Below are 14,108 nucleotides of genomic sequence, written 5' to 3'. Positions count from 1 at the left end.
TCCATACTCCCAGCCTGCCTCTCTCTCTCTGTAGTGGGGGTGGTCTCTGGGGGGAAGCGGAGCTCCAGGACACATTGGTGGGGTTGTCTCTCCAGGTAAGTCTGGTTGGCATCATGCTAGCATCTGGAACCTGGTGGCTGAAAAGAGAGTTAACTTACAAAGCCAAACAAAGTGTTGAGCAGTAATGAACTTAAAGGCTGGAATAGTGCAGATGAAGAATTGGGGGGGTTCCTCCATTTTGTAGATAGCTAGGTATATTTTGGTTATATTCCAAAGGGCCTGTGGCTTTACTAGTCCACCCCCCGTCCCCAGCCTGGTATCTTATATACAGGTGGATCTAAGTTATTGTCTGGGGAGATGATGTCATGGCTGGAGCAGGACCAGAAAGCTGGAGCAGGGAAGAGAGTAGCGCCCTAGTATGGGAAAGGGATATAAATATTGTTGACTGTAAACCCCATTGATTTGATATGATCTGAGGCTCATATTCAGCTAAGAGCCTATGTGATTTCTGCATCCCTGTAGATCTGAGCTCATATTCTGTGATCATGAGTAGGAATGTTCCAAACTGCCCCAGTATCAGGACCCATCTTCCTCAGGTGTAGCCTAGCGTATGTTGTTCATCCTCCCTTCGGAGGATGGAACATTCTTTACCGTTGTTGATCCAAGTTGAGGGCAAGATCCTATGGGGGTGCCCACAAAGGGGTCTATTTTGTTGTACCTGATAAGAGATGACCGGTAAGTAACAAGGTGAGAAGGATTTATTTGAAATCTAAGCCTGTCATGGAACTGGAATTCTTATGCTGATCCTTGTGCTTTGCACCACCTGCGCTTAACCCACTGTGCTACAGCTCGACTCCCTGTGGGAGGTATTTTCAAGTGAGAAAATGAACCGTGAAGGTTAGGGGTAATGGAGTCAGGGAAGTCAGTGTTAGAAGTTTGGCTGTTATTTTCAGTTTCAAACTCTCCCCCTCCCCACTGGAAATAGGCAATAAAGATTTCTTACATGTTTAAAAATATTTTATTTTTCTCTTTTTTAATGAGAGACAGAGAGAAGAGCATGTGCTGGTGCCAGGCTGTGGTGCATCTGCTTTAGTGCACAAGTTATAATGCACAAGGACGCAGGTTCAAGCCCCCAGCCCCCACCTGAAGGCGGAAAGCTTTGCACGTGGTGAAGCAGTTTTGCAGGTGTTCTAGTCTCTCCCCTTCTCTGTCCCCCAGTTCCCTCTCAATTTCTGGCTGTCTCTATCCAATAAATAAAGATGATTAAAAAATAGAAAGAAGTGTGTGCGCACACACAGGACATACACAGAGAGAAGCAGAAGGAGGCCAGAGCTCTGTGTAGTTCTGGGTTTTGGTGTTAACTGGGGATTTGACCTGGGACCTTAGAGCCTGAGGCATTATTTCCTTGACTGTATTTGGGTATTTGCTTTCTCTGATATAGTTGTACATAGTTTGGCTTTTTGATTGGACTTGTAATCTTGGTGTTAAGACATACAAATGTACATGCTTGAGAGGAGTGGAGGTGTATATATATAGAGAGAGACACCTGCAGCCCTCCTCCACCACTTGTGAAGCTTTCCCCACCACAGGTGGGGGGGTGGACCAGGGGCTTGAACCTGGGTCCTTGGGCACTGATGTGTGCGATTAAGGCGCATTGCCTGGCCCCTGGGCAGTTCCCTTCCTTTCTTCCTTCCTTCCTTCCTTCCTTTCTTTCTTTCTTTCTTTCTTTCTTTCTTTCTTTCTTTCTTTCTTTCTTTCTATAAACTTGAGAGAGTTCAGCACAAAATAATCAGATCAGTAAAAGTAGGTTTTTTTTTTTTTTAAAAATGAACAGAAAGTGAAGGAACTTCTTAACTTTTTTTAACCAAAGAAGCGAGTTGATCTAAGATTGCGGGAAATTTTAAATAATAATAAATATCAGAAAACAAATAAATGATGCACAGTTGTTTTCTGAAAGATAGAAAATGGATGTTTCCTAGTTACATCACTGTTTTGCACTCATCAGGTGAGATTTCTTTCCCTCCTTTCGTTGTCCTAGTCAGGACTTATTCTGGCTGAGTTTGGCAGACAAGGGGAGAGGGAGACCACAGCACCTAAAGAAAAAAAAAAAAAAACTCGTCCCCCTCCCTCCCCCTCCCTCTCCCTCTCTCCCTCTCTCCCCCTCTTCCCCCCCTCTCCCCCCCCCGGGGGGGTAGCATCAGTGGCAAAGCAGGCACACTAAGTATTGAGATATTCTCAAGTGTAACTTCATAGAGTAACAACTATTGGGCAGGCTATGGAGACAGGGAAAAAAAAAAAAAGGCCTTTCATGTCTATGTCCCTTAGGGTGCAGGTTCAATCCCCAGCATCACCAATGCTATTGTCTCTCTTAGCTCTCTCATAAGTAAATAGAATTTTTTAAAAATCATAATATAAAATTATTTGAGTAAATGAATATAACTATTGGGTTGTCAGAAAAGTCTGGACGTAATCTCCTGTTTTTTATGCATAAATGCATTCTGGCATTTTCAACAGCCCAATATTGAGGTGTTTTAATTCACTGTAACTCCTATGTCCTATTGCCATGATACTAAGTGTTGGCTACTTGCTTGGCGTTCTTGCATGGCAGGCTATTCCAAGTTTCCTACTTTGGCCCTAAAGAACTGACCATTCCATGGAGTTGTGGTTCTTTTTCATTGCAAATGTTTTACTTGCAAGAAATATTAACTACTATTTGGCTGTCATTAATTGCTTTTATGGCTTACTAGAAATACAGTATTTCCCCCTCCCTCCCTCCCTTTCTTCCTCCCTCCCTCCCTTTTTTCCTTCCCTTTCTTTCTTCCCTCCCCTCAGTGCCTGTACTATGAATCCAGTGCTCTTGGAGGCCATTTTTAGTAAAAGAGACAAATCAAAGAGTCCTCCTTATATTTCAATTCAAATTTTAAGATTATGTGGTTTTTACATAGTTTAGTAAGAAGCAATTCAAGTAAATAAATAAATAAACAACATTGCAAATGAACAGACTGTTTCTACATATAAATAACAAACTAGTAGAAAGAGAAATCAGGAAAGCAGTCCCATTCAGGCAGAATTAAGTACTGTGGAACAAATTTAACATAAGAAATGGAAGACGTATACACTGAAAACTAAGATATTGTTGAAAGAAATAGAAGTGCAAAGAGAGAGAAATATATTACATATTCATGATTGGAAAATTAAAATCATTAAAAGAACTACATTACTTATTCCATACATAGGCTCACTGCAGTTCCTGTTAAAATTCTAACAACATTCTTCACAGAAATAGAACAAAATCATGACATTTATTTGGAACTACAAAGAAACCACACATCAAAGACAATCCCAAGAAAAAGGGACAAAATTGGAGGTAATATACTCCCAGACTTCAAACTATACTACAAAGAAATAATAGTCAAAATAGTTTGCTGTTGAAAAAACAGGAACACAGATCAGTGAAACAAAATTGAGAGCCCAGAAATACCATGTTTCCATGTGTGCCTGTGTGTGCGCATGTGCGCACGCACACACAACACACAACACACAACACACACACACACACACACACAATTTCTGACAAGGTCAAGAGGGTACAGTGGATTCAAGGACAGATACTTCAGTAAGTGGCATTGGGGAAAAACTGGGTAGTCATATGAAAAGAAAATGTAGAGCAAAGCTAGACTGCATGAATTAAATTAAAATGGACTTGGAAAGTAAGATTTGAATTATAAATTATAGAGAAGAAAACATAGGTAGTACACACCTTTACATCAGCCTTAGAGATATGTTTGGAGGCTAAGCCCCAATGACTTTAGAAGCAAAGGCCAAAATCAACAAGTGGAACTGCATTAAATTAAAAAAAGCTTCTGCACATTGAAAGAAACTATCATCAAAACAAAAGGACATTCCACCAAATGAGAGATATTTATAAATCATACATCTAGCAAAGTTTAATAGCCAAAATATATAAATAGCTTATAAAACCAAAAAAAAAAAATCAGCCTAATTAATAACAGGCTTTGAGTACTCAGACACTTCTCTAAGGAAACTGACACAAGAAAAGATGTTTGTTAAGCCTTTTTTATTGTTAGGGGAATGCAAATCAAAACCACACACGCTGGATGGTTTTCTGGTCTGTGTCTCTCATAAAAATAAGCAAATCTTACAGTAAATAAATGGACAATAAAATTTATATGTTGAAACCCAAACCCCCAGGTGTGTCAGTATGTAGTTTATTTGGAGATAGGGTCTTTACAGAAATGATTGAATTAAAGGGAGGTAATCAGGGTAGGCTGTAATCTAGTTGTTACTGACAATCCTTATAAGGAGAATAATTTTGGTCACAGCCCAGAATAGACATTGTGGGATAGCCGCAGTGGGGGAGACAAGATAGAGAAAAGGGCACAGATCTGTGTGCCCTGAAAGCTAGACGCATGGTATGGACCAGATCCTTCCTTTGCACTTATACAAAGAGTAGCCCCTGCCAGAGCCTTGGTTTGGGGGCATCTGACTTCCAACTATGAAGACAGTCCATTTCTGCGGAAAGCACAACTTTGTTATTGCAGCCCATAGTCCTGCAGTTTGCTGATGTTATTTTAAGGGTGTGGGAAGAAATAAAAGGAATGACTAGTGACCCCATGTATTGTATTTATGGGGAAACAAAATAATTTTGGAATTTAAAAAAGAAGTGGTTTGTAATAGGGCTTTTGACAGCCAAAACATGAGGAAACTACCTTGCTATTAGTTTTTTTTAACTTTGTTTAGTAAGAAAGTACTCCAGTTGCTGAAGAGATGTAAGAGGATAGGTGCTGTTCAGAGTCCCTTTAAGTGTGTTCTCTGTAAAGCATCAAATACTTGAGTTCTTTCTACCCAGGAACACTATGTTATAAAAAGAATTTCCTTTTCTTCCTTTCTTTCTTTCTTTCTTTCTTTCTTTCTTTCTTTCTTTCTATCTTTCTATCTTTCTGTCTTTCATACTAGAGCACTCTTCAGCTCTGGCTTGTGGTGTGGGGGATTGAACCTGGGTTATTGGAGCCTTAGGCATGATGAGAGTCTCTTTGCATAACCATTATGGTATCTACCCCCACCAGAAACATCAAGTTAATCCACATAGCTGTAACTTTTATAGTTGGTTAGTAGGGATTTTTTGCTAGCTGTTAGTGATTTGAATTATGTCCCTTTCAAAGATATGTTGAAGTTTTAGTGATCTTATTTGGAAGTAAGGTCTTTATAAAGTCACTGCAGTGGCCCCTACTCACCATGATTGTTGTCTTTATAAAAAGGCAGAAATTTATTTGTGTAACACACACACACACACGCACACACGTACGTGAGGATGTCACATGAGGATAGATATGGCTGGAAGATGCCAAGTAAAGATAGAGGTTGTACTGAAGTTAGTCTACTGCACAGAGATTGCTTGAGCTACTCAGAAAACTGGAAGAGGCTTCATTGGAAGCATGGCTCTGGCAACACCTTGATTTTTATTTCTAATCTTCAAAACCAAGAAAATACATGCAGATTTTTTTACCACCACCACCACAGCACTGCTCAGCTCTGGCTTATGGTGATTTGAGGAATTGAACCTGGGATTTAAGAGCCTCAGCCATGGAAGGGTTTTTGTAGAACCATTATGCTGTCTCCCCCACCCTGTTTTTGTTTGGATAGATCCATAGGGGAGGGGTGGCTGGGTCATAGCATAGGTCCCTCCCTCCCTCCCTCCCTTCCTTCCTTCCTTCCTTCCTCTCCCCTCCCCCATGGTTATTAGCCTTTTGATGTCTGGCTCAGCTCTGGATCATGGTGATAACATGGGATTGGACCTGGGACTTTGGAGCCTCAGGTATGAGTCTCTGCGTAACTGTCATGCTACCTGCAGGGTAGATTTTCTAATATTAGGAGGAATCTCCTGACTGCCTTCTACAGGAGTTGGACCCATTCACATTCTCATCAGCCATGTAGGAGTGCTCCTTTGAAAGACAACTGAAAGATGGTTTCACTCATATGTGGAATCTAGAGATCTGATTTACATGAACTTGCCAAACAAAAAAACCAGAAGCAAGGAAACTAAGACTGTGGTGGTTATCTTTGGGAGGGTGGGGAGGTAGAACTCTGGTGGTGGGTGTGTTGTGAAACTATACACTGTGATCTTACAACCATGTACCATCAAAGTATTAACAGAAGAAGTATTTCCCACCACGTCTTTACCAGCTCCACTTTCTGCTCTTCCATTTCATCGCTGTCATTATCATTTCTCTGATAGTCAGGGACTTTGAGATTTTTTTTTTTTTTTGCCCCATGTTTGTTGGCCATCTGGATATCCTCTTGGTGAAGATTCTGTGCACATCCTCTCCTCTTTCTATAATGTATTTGTAGCTGCTGCTGCGTTTTGCAAACTCCTTATTTTGGTTATTAGCCTTTTGATGTCTGGCATGTAAAGAAAGAGACCTCGTCTCACCCCTTAAAGTGCCTGTTTTGGTGTTATTCTCTTTGCTGTATAGAAGTCCCTTTGATTGGCTTTTGTTTTAGTTAATTCTTGAAAGATCTTTTTGAAGCAATCTCACTTAAAGTGTAATTTAAAGCTAGAAAGACTGAGCACATCTTGAAATTGACACTAGGTGTGCTCAGTCTGATGTGAGACTGAGGACTGGGAGGGCTGTGAGGTAGGCAATTTGGGTGTTGGGGGCCTCTGTACCACATTGGAGGAGGGCCTAGGTTGGTGGTGGGATCAATGTGCAGGCACCTATTACAGAAGGATGAGAATTGTACTCATGTTGGAACAGTTGTCTTGAAAAGTCATCATTTCCCTAATGAAATAACTTTCGATTGCACTGTTCTGATCGTGGTGTTGGAGAATAAAGCTAGGACCCCAAACACGCACGATATTGCTAAACTGTCTCCCCATGCATTTTACTTTATTTTTTATTTTTCTTTTTAAAATATTGATTTATTTCCTTTTTGTTGCCCTTGTTGTTTTTATTGTTGTAGTTATTATTGTTGTTGTTATTGATGTTGTCATTGTTGGAAAGGACAGAGAGAAATAGAAATGGAGAGAGAAGGGGGAGAAAGACAGACACCTGCAGACATGCTTCACCACTTGTGAAGAAGCAACTCACCTGCTGGTCGGGAGCCGGGGCTCAAACCGGGTTCCTTATGCCGGTCCTTGCACTTTGTGCCACCTGCGCTGAACTGCAACGCTACTGCCCAACTCCCTTGTTTTTCTTTTTAATCAGAACACTTCTCAGCTTTGGCTAATGGTGGCACCAGGGATTGAACCTGGGACCTTGGAGCCTCAGCTGTGAACATCTTCTTGCATGACTGCTATATTGTACTGTGGTTCCCCCAGTTTTACTTTTAGATAGATTGTTTGAGAGGAAAAACATTTGAGACATCACAAAACTATTCCATCTATGGAGCCCACCTCTTCCCACATGATGCTGGTGGTGGGGATTGAACCCAGTTCTGAAGCATCACATGGCATGGCATGTGCTATGCTTGCTGAGTCTCTTCTTGGACATCACATTTATGTTTTGAAGTCACTCGTTTATGGTATTTGCTGCTAACAGCTCTGGAAAACAGATACAGAGGGGCAGGGATTTTGAGGGTACTTAGTGATCTAAAAACTGTTTTTCTTATTAACACATTTTGTAGATAGATTTGCTGTGAATTCTATTTGCCTAGGACATTTTCTTTCTTCCTTTCCCTCCCTTCCTCCCTTCCCTCACTCCCTCCCTTCCCTCACTCCCTCACTCCCTCCCTTCCTCCCTTCCCTCACTCCCTCCCTTCCCTCACTCCCTCCCTTCCTCCCTTCCTCCCTTCCTCCCTTCCCTCACTCCCTCCCTTCCTCCCTTCCCTCACTCCCTCCCTTCCTCCCTTCCCTCACTCCCTCACTCCCTCCCTTCCTCCCTTCCCTCACTCCCTCCCTTCCTCCCTTCCCTCACTCCCTTCCTTCCTTCCCTCACTCTTTCCCTTCCTCCCTTCCTCCCTTCCCTCACTCCCTCCCTTCCTCCCTTCCCTCACTCCCTCCCTTCCTCCCTTCCCTCACTCCCTCCCTTCCTCCCTTCCTCCCTTCCTCCCTTCCCTCACTCCCTCCCTTCCTCCCTTCCCTCACTCCCTCCCTTCCTCCCTTCCCTCACTCCCTCCCTTCCTCCCTTCCCTCACTCCCTCCCTTCCTCCCTTCCCTCACTCCCTCCCTTCCTCCCTTCCTCCCTTCCCTCACTCCCTCCCTTCCTCCCTTCCCTCCCTCCCTTTATATAAAGAAGGTGGCACTGAGAGTAGGAGAGCAGCAACACTGAAGCTTCTCTCAATGTAGTAGAGATTGGGCTCAGACAAAGCAGAACACTCAGCTTTAAACAGTCATTAGGATATACAATACATTAAGGTGATGAAATAAACTTAGTCCTATATATAGTGATCAATTGGGATTATATACCTATATCTGTTGCTGACTTTTTAAGTAAAGGAGAAGGAAAAAGATATCACAGCACTGAAGCTTCGCCCATTGTGCTGGGGGCAGGGCTTCACTAGGCATGTGCCTGGCAAAGCAGGCAGCCTCCTGGATGAGCCATCATGGCAGCCCACCAGACATTCTCCTTTAAGTAGATTGTAAATGACTTGGATGTCACATTTCTTAAAATGTTCCTCAGGCAATTTAATGGGCAACACATTTTGAAGAGCTGCGGGGCTAAATTTTCTAGCTTAGCAAGATAGTCTTCCAGCTCTCCTGAGGCACAGTGTCTCCTTCCCCCCCCCCCAGAGCACTGCTCAGCTCTGGTTTATGGTGGTCTGGGGAATCGAACCTGGGACTTTGCAGCCTCAGATACAAGAGTCTCTTTGCATAACCATGCTGTCTACTCCTGTCCTTCATTTGGCTTTTATTATTTCTGAGGAGACTTCACCTCCAATTTAAATATCAGAAATAAAAATCTAAATCACGTGCACCTGTGCTTTTGAAGGCTGACATTTAATAGTATTACATAAGTCATAAGTAAACAAGTACATTTGTATTGAATTGGATTTATATTCATGAAATATGATAGTATAAAGTCACTATTGGCAATTCAACAAAATTGTGTTAAGAACAGTATAAAATTGAAGAAACAGAAAACAACGCAAGGCTGAAGGATAGAAAATGTCTACGTTAGGGGCTGGGTGGTGTCACATGTGGTTAAGCACACGCATTACAGTACACAAGGATCTGGGTTCAAGCCCTTGCTCCCCATCTGCAGGGGGAAAGCTTCATGAGTGGTGAAGCAGTCTGCAGGCAAATATCTGTTTCTCTGCCTCTCTATTTCCCATCCCCTCTCAATTTCTGTCTCTATCCATTAATGAATAAATATTTTTTAAAAAATCTTTGAAAGAAAATATGTGCTTTAAATTTTGCTCTTTTGTTTTGAGTCTCTCACCTTGATAGCACTTCACTATTGTTAGATCAGAAGGGAGGAAAGTGGTGTTTTTATTGGGGGGGTGAGCTTATGGGAAATGATAGTGTAAAAATAAAGTAATACTGGGTTATGGAAAAATTATGACACAGTTTTACATAGAAAACTGTCATAGGGGCGAGGTGGTGGCGCACCTGGTTGACTGTACATGCATGTTACTGTGTGCAAAGTCCCGGGTTCAAGCTCTCCGTCCCCTCCTGTGGGAGGGAAAGCTTCACAAGTGGTGAAGCAGTGCTGCAGGTTTCTCTCTGTTTCTCTTCCTCTTTGTTACCCCCTTCCCTCTCAATTTCTGGCTGGCTCTATCCAATAAGTAAATAAAGATGATTATTTTTTTAATAAAATATTAAAAAGAAAACTATGCCATGACTTTTCCAACAACCCAATATAAACAGTGCAGTTGAGACCAGCTGGTGCTAACAGAAGAACAGACTAACATGGGGCCAGTGTTCCTATTTCTTTTAGAAGGCACATTACTCTGATTTGAGAAGCAGTGTATTTAAGTGTTTATTACAAGTGTCATAGAAAGCAGAACAGTCAGCCTGTTTGCTGATGTCCTGGGTCAGGAGAGGCCATTGGCTTGCCTGTGGCTGGTGGCAGGTGCCAGGTGCCAGAGCCCCATTGCCTCTCTCTCTGCTCTGCAGCTACATGAAGAAAGCCAGCTCAGCAGTGGTGAAATCATGTGGGGGGGGGGGGGGTGAGGGGTGGGGGGGGGAGGCAAAACCACACTAAACACATTTCTTTAAATGTCACATTGTTACACGTTTCCTTTGAAGCATGTAGGATCAGAGGTGGAGTAGGGAAGTTAATGGGATATTGTTAAGGGCAGAGAGGATCTTTAGGAGAATAGTGCTTGGTTAGGGAAGTGGTCTGGGAGAAGCAATGACAGGGCCTGGGAGAACTGTGTTTATTTAGCAAGTTGTCCTAGACCTCTTTATCTGGCAAAAGGTTGAGAAGGAAAGTCCTATCATGTTACTTGAATTTCTTCTAGTATATTTATTGCAGTTACTGATATGGTTAATAGTAGCAAAGTGGGTGTCACTAGTTTAGTTACTTGCCTTGATTAAACACAGATGTCCTCCCACTCCCCAGGTCTCTCCCACTACTTTTATTTCCTTACTTTCTATAGTGTCCTTTAAGCCCATGCACATGAGTATAAACATTGTACAAAATATAATTTATACACGTGACTAAAAAGAACTTTTGTGGCAAAATATTGAGGATATGATTGAGCCTGTTCTGTATTGCCAGAGTCCTATGCTATTCCACACATATGCACAAAGGCATCCCCCTTCTTGCAGCTGTTATTGTGTTCTTGGAAAATAAAGACAGGCTAACTGCTCCATGTTACATTTGGTGGGAAAGCTTTGCATTTCTTTAAGCCTTATTATTAAACCCAAGTGCAGAGACTGGGCAAACATGCATAATATGTATGAACTCACTTCCGAAAAGAAGAAAATGTTTGTAGTGTCTGCTTCCCTCTCCCCCTCCCCACAACCATGACATTTCCTGCAACTTTTTACAATAGAATATGGTCAGAAATGGGATGCAATCTAGAGTTGGTTATAATCATATTCTATTATATTAATATACATTCTATATTTTTGTAGTGTTCAGGGTTATGAGCATCAAGAATACTGCTAATTTAGTAGTGCTGACCAAAGGAAAAATTAAAATTCCCTAAGATTATTGAATCAACAGGGTATTCAGATTCTACACACTGTCTTGAAGCAGAGTATACTTCTACAAAACTTTCTTAAGCCAAATGGTACAGAACAAAGAAAATATCATAAGTTTTATGGGGGAAAATGTGGAGCATTCTCAGACTCCAAAATAACATACCAAATAGTAGCAGTAATATCAGACCTGAAGCAGTGCTGGTGTACGGCACAGACGACAGTGCCATGGCAAACACACAGCCTGGACGAAGGACCTGGCACTGCAGGTGCTCAGAGTGCGTGAGGCCCCTCCAGGTGCTTGGCTGTCTTACTGCTTTTTGCCTACTGCAAATGTTTCAGAAATCCAGGAAATAGGTCTGTCTGGAATGAGTTACATTTTCAGAGGTGTAACCTCAGAAAATGTATAATCTTCACTCTGTTTTTAGATTTCCTATTTTTCAATCAGAGCTAAAGCTTCTGCATGAGGCTATATATGAGTCTCTTCTGTTAGGCATGGATTCAGTAGAGACTCAGTAAGTATTCCATCAGGAACATGAGTGAAAACCAAAATTCGATCATGTTACTTAAAACCTGAACAATTTTGTGGTTTGTTTCCCCTAGGGAAACTGGAACCTTACCAAAACGTCAGCTCCAAAATTACCTAGAGGCAGTTAATTTTTACACTAACTGATCTCAGATAATTTGGTCTTCTTAGCCTGTTCTGACCTTAATTTATTCATGACTCCAAAGATCTTTTGTCTTAGACTGTAGGTATTGGGGGCCAGGGTTTGGGGAAGGGGGAGGATGCAGCGACAGGGGTAGACATGTGCCACTTGCCACCACAACATGAAGCCTTATATTACAATTCTACTATGACCTGGTAGTAACAAACCCACCCACACTACATTGTTAGCATAGATGACTTATTTCATGACAAATAAGCATTCTCCAAAATTAAAAAAAAAAGAATTCAAGAGAAATGGCACTTTGTTTCTGCAAATTTCTATTTATCTTTGTCTTAGTAGAAGACATCTGGACTCTAACATTTGCTTCTACATTCACATGCTAAGAAATACAGTTGAAACACTGAAAAATCTGGTCTCCACAGAGATAAGTTTTCAGATTAAAATGAAAGCTTCTTTTTCAAATCGATTTGGATGTTCTTTGATACTAACCCATATCTCTACAGGTGGGTGGTTTCATAGGGCTAGTTGTAATGTAAGATTTGAAATTATATCAACAGTTTTTTTTGGGGGGGAGGGTATAGTGACGTTAAAGTCTTTTTCTTTTGGGGCCAGGCTGGTTAAACACTTAAATTACAGTGCACAGGACCCAGGTTCAAGCCCCTGATCCCCAACTGCAGGGGGAAAGCTTCACAAGTGGTGAAGCAGGGCTTCTTTCTCTCTCCCTCTCCCCACCCCTCAATTTCTCTGCTTCTATCCAGTAATAAATCTCCTAAACTTGGAGAGGTTCATTTCCTCATGCATGATTTTGTAGTGATCATCTGAAAAATACCAAGATACCTCATTGTCCATATATTGATCATGCAGTGTTAGAACTATAACCACACGACAGCAGATCTCATGAGAGAGGTTTTTGAGACTCTTAGTGGCTGGCATTTCTGAAACACTTATTATCTATTACTTTTTTTTTTTTTTTAACAATTTGGTTTTTTGAACTTTGCTTTCTTTTTAAACTCCTTTGGCTTATTTATCTATTGGATAGGAACTGAGGAAAACAGAGAAGAGAGGGGGAGACATAAAGAGAAATACCTGCAGCCTGGCCTCCCTGCTCGTGAAGCTTTCCCCTGGGAGGTAGGAAGTCTAGGCTTGAAACTGAGTCTGCGCTTGTAGCATGTACTCCACTGAGTGCTACCACTGAACCTACTCTCTGAGCATTTCACTAGCCTTTTCAGTGAAGTACATTTACTCTGACATTGACAGTGAGAGTATTTCTAGTAACATTATCATTATCTTTGAAAAAATATTTTAATGAGACAAATACAGAGGGAAAGCTGGCTTATGATGTTGCTGGGGATTGAACCTGTGACCTCAGAGCCTCAGGCCTGCAAATCTTTTTGTATAATTGTTATGCTGCCTCCCCAGCCAAAAATTTGGCTTTAGTTATAACGTGGCAGGGTCAGGATATTTACTTTGGGTGGACACAGTAAAATCTCATTGTGATTGTGGAATAGCACTTGATTTATTCCTACATGAACTCTTACCCCCCCCCCCCCACCTTGTTGTTCTTGTTTGTTTTAAACTAAATCTGTTAGGCAGTACTGCTGATTGTTTTCTCTCACACAGTGAAGTTCACTCGTGAGACTTTCTTCGTGGGTTTCCCTTACTGTTTAATAATATTTAAAAGCCTACCCCAATTCATCTGTCTATCTCTACTCCATTTTCTTTGGCCATCATCTTCTAGATGTACCAATAGCTGGTGTCTGTCTGTCTGTCTGTCTGTGACCCTCCCTTCCACCCCTGAATATTTGGTTCACATTGTCTTCAACTCCTTTTCCAGCGAGCTGTTTTCATAAACAGTAATAGTAGTATTAGTATATTATATCAGTGAATTTCTTACTCTGTTGCCATTTCTCCTTACTTTACCTTTGTTTGGTGCTTCAGTTTTAAGCAGTTTTCCTTCCATTCAGTTGATTGTCCTTTCAGACTTTAAGCTGCATTTCAGTCCTTCCTTTAGCCAGAATATTAAGACCTTTTTTATAATTTGAGGAAAATTTAATTTTCTTGCATTGGTTCTCACTTATGCAAATTCAGATTTCTTTTTGCATAGTGGGAAGGACGAGCTTCTTTGTTTTTATCTTTCGTGGTTCAGATTTTTCTTAAACTGAGTTATGCTCTGCCTTAACTACTGTGGCTACTTATTGCTCAATAACTGATAACACTGTACTAGAAATGTGTCAGATTTTTTGGTTCCTTGGTGATAAGAAATTATTCTTATCCTTTGTTTTTGTTACTATTCTTTGACTTTAATTTATTCAGCCATTCAATATTTACTTAGG

At 41.3% G+C, this 14,108-nt stretch overlaps 1 protein-coding gene across 6 annotated transcripts in view; it reads left to right on the top strand.

The window, feature by feature from the left end:
* Window positions 1-14,108, top strand: part of TBL1XR1 (TBL1X/Y related 1) — a 158,993-nt gene that overhangs the window by 98,129 nt on the left and 46,756 nt on the right. The gene's annotated exons all lie outside the window — the stretch shown is intronic.

Source organism: Erinaceus europaeus, chromosome 14 (assembly GCF_950295315.1).
Source record: "Erinaceus europaeus chromosome 14, mEriEur2.1, whole genome shotgun sequence".
In the NCBI taxonomy this organism is placed as follows: domain Eukaryota; kingdom Metazoa; phylum Chordata; class Mammalia; order Eulipotyphla; family Erinaceidae; genus Erinaceus; species Erinaceus europaeus.
The sequence above is the reverse complement of the archived record's forward strand: the minus strand, read 5'-3'. Positions and strand labels throughout refer to the sequence as shown.